This window comes from Corvus cornix, chromosome 2 (assembly GCF_000738735.6).
Source record: "Corvus cornix cornix isolate S_Up_H32 chromosome 2, ASM73873v5, whole genome shotgun sequence".
NCBI lineage: Eukaryota > Metazoa > Chordata > Aves > Passeriformes > Corvidae > Corvus > Corvus cornix.
In genome coordinates this window covers 33,608,478-33,623,809 of record NC_046333.1, presented here as the reverse complement: position 1 = coordinate 33,623,809, position 15,332 = coordinate 33,608,478, and the positions used below count along the sequence as shown (strand labels likewise).

At 42.1% G+C, this 15,332-nt stretch overlaps 1 protein-coding gene and 1 long non-coding RNA gene across 4 annotated transcripts in view; one reads left to right on the top strand and one right to left on the bottom strand.

Annotated features, from left to right (window-relative positions):
* Positions 1-5,681: 5,681 nt before the first annotated feature.
* On the bottom strand, positions 5,682-15,145 carry LOC104688968. The gene is made up of 4 exons (XR_002045382.3): positions 14,713-15,145; positions 13,264-13,422; positions 10,413-10,561; positions 5,682-7,176 (listed from the first exon to the last, which is right to left on the bottom strand). It is a non-coding gene; the product is annotated as an uncharacterized LOC104688968 (long non-coding RNA).
* Positions 11,759-15,332, top strand: part of LARS2 (leucyl-tRNA synthetase 2, mitochondrial) — a 97,081-nt gene continuing 93,507 nt past the window's right edge. For all 3 annotated transcript variants that reach the window (XM_019285780.3, XM_019285778.3, XM_019285779.3), the window contains exon 1: positions 11,759-13,152. The gene's annotated coding sequence lies outside the window, so the exon portion shown is untranslated. The remainder of the gene's footprint in view (positions 13,153-15,332) is intronic.

Sequence of the window (15,332 nt, the reverse complement as noted above, 5' to 3'; positions counted from 1 at the left end):
CACCAATTCAGTGGAAATACAGATATCTTCATTGGCTACTCCACAGCCTTCACGTGAACAAAATGATGGCTTACTTTCTGTTATTAGTAGCCTATAACAGGAGTGTCGTGATTATGCTTTTCAAGAACACAAAAATCCAAATATTACATGTCAGATATGGACTAGACCTCAGAGTTATGCTCCTTCCAATACTAACTACATGCCTAACTTTAATATTTATTACAAGGACAGTCTAGTTATGGCAATATGTGACATTACAAGTGTGTGTAGCACATCACTAACAAGGCAGATGGGAAAATCTTCTCCACCAAGACGCTTTGAACATGTTGTGATGAGTATAGGATTGATGAACAGGAAACCCCAGAACTGTGGGAGATACAACAAGCCAGGACTTAAGAGACTTCAGCCCTAAACCTGGGCTGAACAAAGATTGCAAAGTGTGTGTGTTTCCTCCTTCCTAAACCAAGAGGGGATGCACTCCTCACAGCATAGTGAGTCTGAAGGCTTTTTAGTGGCTCTCTGCCCATATGGGAAGGCAGGGTATGAAGGCAGGGGAGTGATCGTGTCTGGGTGGTTTTGACACCCACTGGGACTCTGCAGATGCATTTCTCATTTCCCCTGCTTTCTTCCTCCAGCCTATCAGTGAGAAACCTCTCTCCCTGAAACCCATTCTTTGCTTGGAGATCCTTTTGGGTTCGAGAGTGTTCTGTAATCTTTGAACAGGCCATTTTGCCAGGAACATCAAACTGAAGCAGTAGCTGGTGCAAGCAAGGAGAAATCAAACCCTTTGTTTCCTGTCCTCTGCTTGTAACACTCATGCATCCTCTGGGAGCTACTGCCTTCATCCCTGACACTCCTAACTATCTACTGGTTTTTCTCTCCCTATTTGCCTGTCTGATTTGATCTTCTTTCTCTTTATTTCTGTCTCTTGCTGTCATTCTCCCCATGTGTGCTGCTCTTCCCCAATGTGTATGAATCCCTAATCAGTGCAGAGCTCAGGTCCTAGGCATGTGCTGTGCCAGGCTGCTGCGACAATTAGCTAACATTTGGAGAGTGCTATGTCTGCAGCGTGCTATTTTAAGATGCACAGTCTTGATCACATACACAGGTCTACCTGGCAGAAAAGGAACTGAGACAGAGCATACAGCTGACATTCCCTAGGCTCTGGATGAGTGCCAGTATTAAATGTACTGTTCAGCACAGGGAAGACCATTTTCTGCAGAGAGAGGTCTAACAGGCACTCATGAGGACAGGCAGAGTCCAGTGGGAAGGATGATATATCTCACTGTCAGCGAATGCTTTGGTATTTTCACCTATCCAGGGTGATCAGACAAGAACCCCCCTCCCTCACAGATGAACCACAGGAACGTATTCTTTGTGTCAGTTCCACAGAAATCACCGGGATTATTTGCAAAAATACAATCAAACCTGGGGAATTCAGCTGATTTATGGTACAATTTTTTGTACATTCTGTGCATAGAAAGTGAATAGATTTTCACTCTGTTTAAACTGTACAAGGTCACTGAATTGAGCAGGGACCAAGTAATGGCAGGAACATTTTTCTCCCCTGCTTCATGGTATGATACCTCTCCTGAAACATAATATATTTACTGTCATGGCCAAAGAGCAGAGCAGACCTACCAGTCCTCTAGTAACCCTCCTGTTCTTCTGCCTGCAATTTTTAACTAGTTGAAAGCATTAAGTAAATGAGAATGATTACAATTGTTGATCTCATTAGGAGACTTTTATTTTCATGTATATTTTACATACTGAGACATTCTGCTAGATCTAATTTACGAGCAAGAGTCTATGAAGAATTAAGTGACTGAGATTCCTAATTCTTCACATTTTCATTTTGTGTTCTGCTTGATTCCCTGTGTGTTGTGATGTTCAAACCAGAGATTAACACACACTTCACAAAGCTTCCTGGTATTTTATAGAAAGTACCCAAGGTTTTTGTACAGCTGTCCAGCAATGGCAGAGCAGAGGGCTCCAGAGCTTAACAGAATGATCAAATGTATAGCTTGAGTCATGTCAGTTTGCATATCATTAAAACTTGGAACTAAAGATTTGATGATTTTCAGAAGTGAAGTAAATTAAGACCAGTGTAAGAACTGAACCAAAATGAGGATTTAAGTGTATCCTTCTCTTAATTACCCAGCACAATCCTGTCATTAATAAATGGCTTAAGTGTCAAGTAAAAGGAAGTCAATTACCTAGAAAACTGGTAATCATCTATTGAGTTGTCTAAAAAAACAGCACTTTCCAGTAACACAGTGTAATATTTATGAGTTATGACTAGTGGTGATAGTTTCTCAAGGCAGATGATCAGACTATACATAAAATAAATCAGACAGCAGTAGTTTAGGAAGGTGTCATTAAAGTCCACCTTTAAAATCTCGTAACTTTCCAATGCAATCACTCTGGGGAATGAAGTTTTTCATTGCTTAGTTCCTTCCCAAAGATGATTCCTTTTAGATGTTCATAATCATTCTAGCTTCATATCTACATTTGTAGAACACCTTATATAAGCATACTGTTTTGTATGATTAACAGAGGTATCTGCTGATGAAAAAGTATGGTGATACAGGATAAGGGGTTGGATTTAAGAGAGTACATGTAACTCAACAAATGTTGAGGGCCAACGATAAATGCATCACTGTACAAGTTGATGACGGCAATCTGATAATTCACAGGGGAAAAACTTGGTTTTTTAAGACCATTTTTATGCTATTTTGTTTTGAATAATCTGATTTTTCTAAACAAGAGACATGTTAATAAATGTTCATTAAAATACCACAGAAATTATAAGCAGTGTTTGAGTAACCCTTTCTTGGGATTAAGGTTTTGAAATATTTCTCCCAAGGTTTGTATTCTGTTCTCATCTCATTATTCAGAGACAGCTTGCAGAAACAGTTATAATTTATTATGCTCTAAAGAAAACAGCTTACCCAGATGAAGACATATTCAGATCAGCTGGGCTTTAGTAGTTCAATTTGTGTTTGCATTGTAACAGTTAGTTACATTTAGGAAAAACCGTGGTTGTCCTGGCCCATTAGGCATGATTTTCAGCATTTCTGTGGCAGCTGTGCTTTTAGGAAGCACTTCCCAGCGCTGAGGACTCGAGTCAGATCCCCTTGGACATGGAGCAGTTCAGTCCTGCTCTGTTCACTTATGACAAGGAGACTGGAAGCATGATAAAAGGCGCTTCTCCCCAGCCTGCATGGATACTTTACACTTCCAGAAAAATGATTCTGTGTGACTACAACAAAAGTAGGTGCCCTTTATCCCAGCTCCAAAGGTTGTTCATGGCTATTTATTCAATAGCAAAGCTCTTCCAAACAAAGGTTTTCCAAAGGGGTAGCTGTCCCCCAGCACACATCCCTCCAGAGAGCTGAAAAGCAGTGACAACTTTGAGGTCCCCCTGAAGATACCAGCAGCCACTGCACAGGGCTGAGGCTTGCATTCCCAAGCACCCTCCACAAAGACAGGGTGGGTCTGCCATGCTGCTGCCACTGCTCCTCCAGGCAAGCATCACTCCTGAAGCTGGCTATAGCCTCCAAGCAAAATGATGATCAGTTGCATTTTATTTTTATACCCTGAACTTCCATCTTTACACCGATAAGGGAACAGCTGCCTCTAATCTCTCTTCTAAATCCTGAGCCTAATATGGCAACCTCTTGGGCATCATGGATGCTACCCTTAACTGGCCAATGAGACTCAAATGCCAGCTATTATCCTTATGGCAACTATGTATCGCCATAAGGTTGTGGGTCTTTTTTTGCTGCCTGTTTAATTTTCTCAGCATCAGTTGGGTTGCAGGAGTCAGAGAAAAACTCTGCAGTCCCTTCTCTTGCTAAAGGCTGAGATTCACTGACCAGTGGCATGCAGAGAGTTGTTGGGGGCTGCTTTGACATTAAAGGTTTCATTTCCAGAGATTGTCACATGATGATGCCAACTGCTAGGGAAATTTTAAGCACAGATGACTAATGCATAGTAAAGTAACCTGTGGACTAGCTGAGCTGCTATTCCTCCAGAAAGGCTGCCTTATAATAAGTCATTTAGATAAGAGCAGAGAGATGCTCTGGCCTTGGAGGTGCAATGGTTTGAGTTCACCATTGCTATAAGAAATGTGAAGGGGGGCTTTCTCAGCAGGATAGGAAAAATGCAGCTTTCCCACTATGGAAGAGACTTGGCAAAGACTGCAGAGGTGAGGCTGTGAGAAGCTGTTCTGCTCTGTAGATCTGGTCTTGCAAAGAAAATAGTCTCCATATACTCTTGGTATAATCTCCCTTTCGGAAAGTAAAAAGGGGACCTGCATCTCAAATGATTGTAAAAATGTGAAAACAGATCAATCATGTGGAAATTCTTCCTTTTATCTATCAGGGAAAAGCTAAACAAGGGTGAAAGAAAAATTATTTCCATCTTCCCTGAAATTGGTAGGTAAGTATTAAAAGGCATTCCCTCTTCTTTTAGCTAACTTTGGCTAAAAGAGAGGAATTCCAAAATCTTGCCCACCACATACTTCTGTGTGGGTCAGTGGACGCAATAGTGAGTAAACCCAAACTCCTTTGATTCAATCAATGCCTGGAAAAGAGATGGGGAAATGCATAGAGCAAGTGAGGTACAAGAGACTGGGAAGAGGTAATTTTCTCTTTTTGTCACGAAGAGGAGTTTTATAAAGGGCTCTGCAGTTGGTGCTTGTAGCCAGATAAGATTTAATACATATTCTTTCTGATGGTGATGAATGCCATTGGTCAGAAGAGATCCTTTTCCACATATGCAATACAGAAGTCTTGGAAGGAATATTTTTGGCTAAAATGACTGGAGTAGTACTACAGCTGCAAGCTGGCAGCTTGTCTTCAGAGCTAGTGGTTTGTTGACTTAATATTCCTCTTCCAGGAAAGCCTGTGTGCTGAACAAAGACCAGGCATTGTTTGTGTTCCTGACTGTGCATTGTTTGCTCAGATATGGAGGGGTAATTCTCATGAGTCCCCTTGCCCAGCCTTCACCCCACAGACAATACAGTATGTTAAAATGTGAGTTATCTAAGTGATAGCAAACATCAAGAAGAGAGGTTCATGCTTAAAAAATTAATTCTTCTCCTGAGTTAGATTCACCAGCCTTCTAGTCTGAGTCTACAGCCAGAATGGCTGAATACCAGCATTTCTTCATCTGAAGATGGTTCTTTTATATAAACAAATACGTGCATGATGTATGCAGGGAGACATCTACGAACATTTGCAATTCACTGTAGTGACAGCAGACATAATTCAAATGGCATGAGGGATGTTGAGATTATTTTGCAGAGAAAAATGCCATAACTTCAGCCTCATACAATTCCTACATATTTCACCGGGCCTCAGTCGTTGTTTAGTAATTCACAATATGAACCCTTTTAAGAAGTTGCAAAGAAGCTATTTATCTCATTTATCAGACTAGGTAACAGAAATCAAAGTAGCTTCCATCCCATGCATAATCAGGGCACCGGTCCATTCCTGGTAGCATAACCTTGAGATGCCTAGTTTTCTTCAGGCCCATGCTCCAGTGATTCATGCAGTGTTCAGTCCATCCTACCTCCCTTCTCTCCCAGAGTCATTAGCCATTCTGCTCTATTGTAGGCACAAAGGAACTTTCCACCCACCTACACTAAACCTAAAAAAAGCCAACAGAGCCTTTGGGCCACGTATTTTCTGTGCTCAATGTACTGATTTGTATAAACATATATTAGTTTTATTTCCTCTGGCAGCAGATTGCACTGCCAAAAGTTTTTCATCTTTATCATGCTTGTACTGGGAGTGGTTTTGCTCACCTGTGGTATCCCAAACACCTCTTGCTTTCCAGGACAGGAAAGGATACAGAGGAGAGCAACTAAGGAAGGAATGTCACAGGCCCCTTCCACTAAATGACGGTTGGATTAAAAGGGCAAATGCCCAACCTGCTGAAATGGGGACAGGAAAAGAAGTGAAGCTTTCCCTCCAACACCCTGTGCTGAGTTCTGTAAAGGAAAAGGTCTCAGTATCTGCTGGCAGAGTTCTGGGGGTTCTGTCTCATCTTGACCTTTCCTTTAACATTGTATGCACATTACTTTGCTTTACACTTAAACAGTGAGGGAAGGTGGGAAGGGTAAGTGAAGAGGAAGAAGAGAAACGAAAAAAAAATTGAGTTTTATTATTCTTGCTCCTGGGCTTTGTCTATTATTCTTGAATCACCTTGGGATTAAGTCTCCTTAGAGATATGAAGAATATCTTCCTCAGACATAATTTAATAATATTTCCCTTTCTATTATATTAGTAAATCCCCCCACATACCTTCCTCTGAAAAGCAGATCACTCTGAAATACATCACCAGGGCTAATACTTTATTTTCAGCTGCACTGGTCATGCTTGGGTACTCTTGGTTCCTACTCTTCACAAGTTTGTAGTTATCCAGGAATATTAAAACATAAATGCAAAAGGCTTTTACATCATTTGTAGTCCTGAGCTCTTAGGACAGTCAAAACCTCAGTTTTATTTACCTTCTTCTCTCTTGAGTTTTTTTCCTCAACTTGTTTGTACCAATTTTTTTCTACAATATACTTGCATAACAAAGACTAATCTGAAAGACTTGTTCATCAAGTGTAGCCTTTCATTATAAGCATGTCCAGTTAGAGCTGTGGTGTCCCTTTGGTTGTTTGATTGCTTGTATCTGACAGCTTGTAGCTACTTCACTCAGCTTGAACAGGGAGAAAGTTGACAGGAGGCCCTTCAAGACCCTGTTCTTCTTCTGCTGGCTTTCAATGTAGTTCTGAGCTAGTATTTCTCTATGAAGTAAAAGCTTTTATTTTGTCCCATTATTATAGTCATTCAAGAAGGGAAAGAAACCAGAGGGTGTCTATCTGTGCCGGCAAAGAAACATCTCTCTGATTAGTAAGCAACTCGTTCATTAATTTCCATTTCGAAACAATGTTCTCATTACCCAGTTTTGCTTCTGCAACTACAACTAGGTTGAGAAAGATTGAACTGTTTATATGCAACTTAAGATAGATGCCAAGACGTTGCCTTCTTAAACAATTGTTTTGTATTGCTGACTGATTTTCTACTGAACAGGCACAGTTTTACGAAGCTGCGATATTCACACTTTGTCTTCTGTTCAGTTCCAGGAAACCTGTCTCATGAGGATTAGACACGCTGCCATCTGCAATACAGACATTTCGATCAGCGGATATGGCCAGGAAAACGTACTGTTTGTGAGTAATTTCTTTTAAAAATAAGTACTGTCTCTTAAAAGTGAAATGGGAGAGTGACATGTAGCTTTAAAACTAATTTTCTAGTTATTAGCAGAAAATAACCCACATCAGTGATTATCTGTAAGGCAAATAGCATGGATATGAAGAGGGATGCTATTCTTCTCCCAGCCCAAATGCAACTTTTGAACCTCTGGTCCACAACAGTGCTCAGACCATTGGCTGGGACCATTGGCTGCCAATTCTCAAATGCCCCGTTGAGGGTCTCCAGCTGATGGTTTCAGCTCCATTTACCTATAGTGGAGTGTGAACCTCCCCTTTGTTCACATGGCAGAGAGAACTTGTATTTGCAAGGGGCCAGGGAAGGGCACAGACACTCAAGCTACTAAGATGGTAAGGGAAAGCCAGCATGGGTCAGATTAAGGGTCAGGATCAGACAGTTTCCTTATCCCACAGGAACAACCTGGGCAGGCACTGAAGCTTTCATATGTGCCTCTGAATGAGGCACAAACCTTCTATGAAAAACTGCTAACCAAGGGAGTAAACCAGAGATTATAATCAGTAAAGTAATATATGACTGCTCTTCTTGTTTCTCTCTTAGCACCAGGGTTTTTTGTGCCACCAAGAGACAAATAAACTGACATCAGCTCCTTAATGTACTTGCTCTAATGACAGGGCTTTTGTCACTCCTAGCTGTACTCTTGCTTTAGCTTCAGAAAGGGTTGTTACTTTTGTAAATACTGTTTGGGCAGTAATGCATTAGGCACAAATAGTAAATGCCAATTATCATCCTTTCCCACAAACTCACAAAGGGAGGAGAATTTTGTCCCCTCTGTCAGAGACAGGCCACAAAAAGATCACTGTTTCAGTGCTGGCACAACTGAGAGGGCAAGAGCCCTGTGGCCAGGAGGCTGGGGGCAGAACTAGGGCAGAAACCTCTTATAAAGGCAATAAAAAGTTCAACTGCTTATAGTTTGTGAAAATGATAAGCAAATAGTCCACCTACTTAACTTCTACTGTTTTACTGAGTCATTAAGTCTTAGTGTGACAAATGAATGAAAGCCTCTATTTGCAGAAATGCCCAGTGTCTGATTGGTCTGAGAGAAACAACCAGAGAGGTCTTTTAAGGCTCCTGTTTGCTTTTAAGGCAGGGCCAACCTTGTCTCTAAAAATTATGGCTTTCTAACGGGGCACTACTTAACATCTGGGAATTTGTACTTCTAGAACAGAGAAATAATAAGTACTGGCACTGAAAACAGAGAAAGCGTCTTCCCATGCCCATAAGTCTTCCTGTTCCACTGGCAAAAGCTCAAGGACAGTCCATTGTCCACCCTCAGTCAGGGGTCAGAGTGACATTTCTGGAATCTTGTACTACGCAACGTCCATGGAAGAAAAAAAATCCTCTTGTTGTCTTAGCTAATGGGTGAACACAATGTAAAGCACTCCCCTGCTTTCTGAGAGCAGGACACATACGGGCTGCTTCAATTTCCATCTTCCAAACTGTCATTGTTACACATACACATCTGCTAGAGCTAGTTTTAACACCAGGACTTGGAGCAAGCACAGGGGAGTCTGCTGAGCAGAGGCTACCGTGGAGCCAGTCAAGAGGCACTGTCCTGCAGTGATATGAAATCAAAGGAACTTATCAGGAGAGCATAATCTGGAGGGCACATGCATGACACAGTACAGGAGAGATTTGGAAGAAATTTGTGGAAAATTAGCAGAAGAAAACAAAGATTGATTGTCAAAAATAATTTCTTTACAAAGAAATGATCTAATCAAAGAAAGTGGTAAGAAATACTGGCCTCTTGAATCCAGCAATTACTCTGGGAGAGGAGAGAAACACTCTTCATTGGCTGAACCTGTTCTTCATTCCCCAGAAAACCAGAGCTCTGGGACAGCTCTTTCATAAATATTTCACTGTACAGCTTGCTGTGCAGCCCGCAGGCTGAGGCCAGTTGTGTGGCCATTCCTGTCCCCAACAGCCTGATTCACTACAGTCCACGTAAATCAGTAAGAAATATTCTCACGGGGAAATGAGGTCTTGAAAAAGGCTCTGAATACAGCAGATAAATCAGCAGTAGTGTTGGCATTGCATAAAGGGCAGGGTGAATAATAATAGCAACAAAAAACTCCCAGCATCCTTCAAACATGGCACGGCTTAGGCTTTGCCACCAAGACAGTTGTTCGGGAGATATTTAAATGTTTTGAAGGAAAGCTCAGTAGGGCAATCATGCAAGGAGCTACTAAAAGGCTCTGTTTCAGCTGCAGCCCTGCATGTTGGGCTGTGGCTGAGGATGCTGCCACAGAGCATGGCCTCTTCAGCACTTCTCCACTCATCTCCAAGCACGTACATCCTACAGTCCGCCACCCTGTTGCATGCGGTTCAGTCTGTACTGGTGGGCAGTGAAAACTGAAGCCCGCTCCTCAGCAGATTGTAAAAAGGTGCCTCCAGCAACCTGCACTCTGGCCAGCTCTTGCTCCCCTCTCTGGCAGCCACCTTGGCCATTTTCAGCTGAGTGAGTGATGACTTTTCATATGAAAATTCAAGCCTGGAGCTGGAAGCTCCCACCATTCAACCTCACCCTCCACACTCTTGTTGCAGCATGTTGCCAGAATTTTCTTTGCAGACCCCATGTTCCTACTGGCCACTGTATTCCCAGCAAATTCTCCCTGTATCCCTTCAGGGAAACCAGAGGGGAATGTATTACTACAGCCATCTACACTGTGCACTGGCTCTTTGGAGTCTGGACAGACTGCAGTATTCTCAAACATTCTTGAATTATTTTTTAATTTCTTCAACAGTTAATTCTTGGTCTGTATCCTGATTCACTGAGTGCTGTACATCTCTTAAGTCATGCATGCTAATGATCATCTCCTCTGGATTTTACAGCTAGTACTGGTGAAAGATGAAACCCCAATATTGCCTATTATACTGGGGCTACAGTCAAATATTAAAAGAAAAAAACCCCTTCAAGATGACATCTGTTGTAGGCAAAGTTCATATATTCCTTCATGAAAATTCAACTACATAAAAAAAAGACTTTGCAATAGATGGAGGATGATTCACGCTTAAATATACAGCTGAAAGCCACTCAAAATTCTCTCTTTTCTCTACTTCCTGCTGTTTTATGAGTCCAGCGAAAGAAGAACTATGATTAGTGATAATAAATTTCCATTTTCTCACCTTGCCCTTCAGCATTTCATCAGAGATAACAGTAAACTCTGGTGCTCTTTTGACATCACACAAATAGCATTCCCGGGCTCTCTTCTCCTCTCTCCAGCCTGGTTTATCTTTCACTGCTCAGCAAATCTTCACACAAAACTAATGTTTAGCTGCAAAAAAGAAGGATATGGAGGGTATGAATGAATACAGAAAGTAGCAAGATTGTTGCTGAATGGCCCTTTTTGGAGAAATCGTCCCCGTTACAGTGGTTAGTGAGCAGCTGCTTCCCAGCTGAGATTTATCAGCTAAAGAAAAGGTGATACACAATTTAGCAAAAGCCGTAGAGGCTGTGAAAACTGGAGGGCTTCTTTCTGGCTGTACACTGGAAGTGCATGAGCCTAGGCATTTACATCCCAGAAAAGGTTGCCAGGGTGTGTATAAGTAGCAGACCTGCTCCCCGCAGCTCCCACTGGGAACAATCTCCCTGCAGTGAAGGGATGATGCTACTGAGTGCCAACTAGTAGAAGAAAGCAAAGCAGAAGGCCTGAGGCAAGTGCCCAGACTGATGTCTAGCACAGTCTCCTGTATCACTGAGCTGCAGGAATAGGTCAGAAACTTGAGAGAGAGACTGTAGCACTTCTATCCAAAGTAGCAAGTGCTTCCTTGGACAATCCCTGACTTAGAGCTGTTGTTGTACCCTTTTCTCTTGATCACTTCAGTCCCATGGTTACTTTGGATAACATCCAAAGCCAATCTGTGACTCCTGTTCCACCTATGCAATGCCTCAGGCTGAGGTGGAAGCTGGAAAGATATTTGGATCACAGGAGAGGGTTGGGTGCTATTGAAGTCATCCCTATCTTCCCTTTTGAATGCCTGCAGCACCAAATGAGGTGGGACCATCCTTACATGGACTCATGTCTTCATTATGTGTTTCTGAGGAATGTGCTGTAATTCAGAATGAAGTAATTGCAGTTTTGTGGGGGAAGATTAGCCTCCTAAGACCCAACACACCTCCAAAGCAGCCATGACTGGATTGGGTATGAGTTGGTGGCATATGACAGTGAGTTGTAGAAATGAGATGGGGAGTATCACACTCATGTAGTTATCCTATAGAAACCATGGAAGAGAAGAACTGGGGCTAGGACCCCACAGACAGGAGAGCCAATGGAGAGAAGCGGGCACACATAAAAGCCATTGCCCCGAACAACCCAGGACTAAGCTCTGTTTTGTGCAACACAAACATCTTGCTTACACTGCCAGTTGAAATGGGAGGTTTTGGCTGCCAGAAGCAAAGAGGCAAATACAGAGGAGTTTTCCTAATTATTATGCCATTTGGTTTTCACGTGCCTATGAGTTTCCCAGCAGGGCGTGATCTTCAGGGAGGATGCTTGATGGGGGTCCTGCAAGGCTCCAGCCCAGGAATATGGTGGTAAGGGCAGCCATGTCAAATATGCCACACCAAGCATGAGAAGAAGGATGCCAGCCAGGAACTATGAAAACTACTTTGAAGTTAAGTCCAAGGGGGGTTTGTGCCTTTCTTTCATGTTGCAGGATCTTCTGGCTTATGAGGTTTTTATGATTGCTCTGATAATTGAATGATTCTCAGTGGAAATAAAAATGTTATTTACAAAAATTCCTTACAAAAAAAAGTGTCAATTAACTGCCAGATCTTTTTCTACATCATACACTGCAATCACAACTACCAGAGCACAGATTAAAACCAAAGGCCACCCCTGCAGATACATGGGGAAAATCACTCCAGGTCTCTTGCAAATTGCAATTTCGCAAGCTGGCAACCCACCAAAGCACCCCAGCTCAGGTCTGGCCAATAAAAGCACAGGAACAGCTTTTTCATGTCTGTCTCTACTAAAGTTTGGTGTTAATGGAACAGAACATTCCAATAACCTTTTAAAAGGTTGTACTAATTCAATTCTTTGGGTTGGAGAGAGCCAAGCTGCATTAATCTGGTTATTGGATAATAAGCAAAAGGAGTGACATGGAAGGGAGCGAGGTGGTGGTTTAAGGTGTTTTCATGTAGCAGTTGGTATAAAAAGACAGATGAGCTGAAAGGTGGGAGGTTTAGCTTGCTGACAGGAGACAGACACCCACAAAGTTGTGTTCTCTCCCTTGCATGACCAGTCCCTGAGCCAGGCTGCACCTGTGTAGCTCCAGTACTATCATCCTGGGATGAGAGGGATATGTGGGGATGAATAATTCAGCTGCAAATCAGCTCTCCAACTGCACTGCAATTTTTTTCCTGGGATGCTATTTTTAATTTAGATACTCCCACATGTGTGTTTGGTGGATTAGAGGCATATGAGAAATAGAAGAAGGTGGCTGACGCAGGCAGGTAGCAGAGCCTGGGGGTGGCAGGGGTTGAGCCAACACTGGCCTAGAGCAGGTCCAACGCCATCTCCCTGCCGAGGGCAGCATGGGCCTGAGCACCTCTGAGCCCTACTTACTTTGGTGGGCGCTGAAAAAGCTCAGCACTGCTTGCTTGGATTTAAACCCCTGTGTTGGCCATCACAAAGAAACAATGCAGGTGCCTGTTCAGTTATAGCCAGAGCTGGATGTCAGGGTATCTGGGTTCAGTTTTGAGGTCTGCTACTTATCTCCTTTCCACAAACCTTGTAAATCCTCTCTCTTGTAGTTCCAGATTTGTTAGTGGAAGAATTGTTACCACTGTTTCCTTTGGTCTGCCTCACTTTCCTCTGGGGAAGAAACCATCACTGCTTGTTTACAGCTACAGAAGATAACTCAGGTGAGAGCCTCTTCCCCTGTAAGGTGGCGTCTTCCTATGGTATTTTTTAATCACAAACATCAAAAGGAGAGAGTCATCAAAATGGTTTAAGAGGAAGTAGAAAATTTTTACCTGCAGCAGCTCAGTGAGGAGATGAGGGACTGTAGGATACAATGGAGTGGAAAAAGCTGACTATTTGGGCAAATGCGAAACTATCATTACATGCTCATCTTTGTGAAAATCCAGATTTCTGGAAGAGCTTGGCTGGCATTTTGATTTGTTCACTAGTTCCTACAGACAATAAAAACAAAGATCAATCCATCAAGAAAATCCTGTAATGTCTGAGAATCTTTCCTTTTACCCCTTTCTGTGCATACAGTATCCAGTCCATTACTAATAATAACTGCTTTTACAAAGTCTAGAGTACTCTGGCAGATCCCTAGCTGGTAAAGGCATTCATGTCTTCCTGTGGACTCAAGGGAACTGACGTTTAGAGTAGTTCACTCCTTGTTAGGTTATACAGAGTCTCAACTGTTCAGCTCTAAATCACTGCATATGGGGAACTTCTTAAAAATGAGATGAGGGAAGTATTTGAAAACCAAAATTTAATTAGCTATTGTGAGATCATTCCACAGATTACGGCTAGGGTTGTGGAAAGTGCCCATGCTTTCAAGGCATGATGCACTGTGCTACCCCTTCTCAGTATCTAAATAAAGGTCTAATTTGTAAAAAGCCCTTTATTTCTTACTCTAATTCTTGATCTTTGTGGTCAAGAAAACCATGGACTATTCCTTAATTACTCAATTCTTTGTCAGTAAAGTTACATGCTGCACCCAGATTTTGGGGGGAAGACAGTAAAACAGAAAATGTTGTGATGTAGCAGTGATGAAGAAGCCAGCATCCTTTGCAACAAAAATTTCATAACTAATGCTTCACAAGGCCTGGTGATCAGTTTTGACTGACCTGTGATATTCATGAGACTGGGACAAAAAAAACCCATTCTCAGTTACACTCTGTTCAGAAAGTAGGTAATTAGCCAAAGAGTTCAATGTCTAATAAGCTCCATTTATCACACACCTTTGGCCTCCTGGCTTCTGGGAAAAACAAGTACCAACAAGTAGACACCACATGGTGGCTTCTCACACCAACATTTTACAAAGAGTAGCTGCAATTTTAAACCACAAAACAACATGCCAGACAAAGGTTTCTCTTTCTTTCCTAAAATATGAATTTAATCTCCAAAAACTACACTTGCCTGCAGTCCCTAAAGAGCAAGTCTACAAGCATTGAAACAGAATCTGGCTCGAGACTTGGAGCCCTTGGAGGCATTAAGGCAGGAATGAATTGCTTTATATCATTAGAAAGCCAAGACTGTCTACTTTCCTGTGGAATATAAAGCATTCTGTTTGCAGCTGGTACTTCGTAAGACACTGAGCCATAGCACTGACCCAGTGCATTTTGCATATGCACTACAGACCATTTTAGAGTTTGTAAATCATTATCAAAAACTTAATTATCTTCTTTTCTCTAATGGCACATCCAAAGGCATTATGCAGATTTCATAGACATCTTTTTACCTACCTAATTCTCCATCACGCCTTCCAGATTTTTGGAAAGATGTTGGCATGTAAATGTTGCTTTCTAGTTTTTCTTGTCCAGTTGTGTCAAAGCTCAGATGAATAGAGAGACAGCCATCATCCAGCTTCCAACCTGTGAATAAGCTGTAGTACAATCACTTGGTAGCCTTCTATCAGGACAGCATGCTGTCAGGCACACCGTGTCCTGCAGTGCAGAAACTGCTGCTGAATAATTGTCCACAGTGTCCCGTGGGAAGTGCCCTGTGTTGGATTAACACCTCGGCCTCAAGCAGGCAAGTACAGGTTTGGGTTTAAACCCTTGATTTAGGACAGAAGTGATGAGTACTTCAATGGAAGCCCGAAAGGAGTAAGAAGTACTCCTCAATTCTTCTGTCCTGCTTTATAAAAACAATGAGTTGTTTTTAATCCACATACAGCAAAACACTCTAATAAAGAACAGGCACTAAATAGCCTGGACAGGCCTTAAGAAATCTTAGCATTATGTTCATGTAAAAGCAGTGCTAATGTGGGATGGTGATCCTAGTTGTCAAGCTACCTTCTAATCTTAACTCCTCTAGTGGGCTTTTGCATGTTAAAGAGTAGAAAACAATATTTAAATTAACA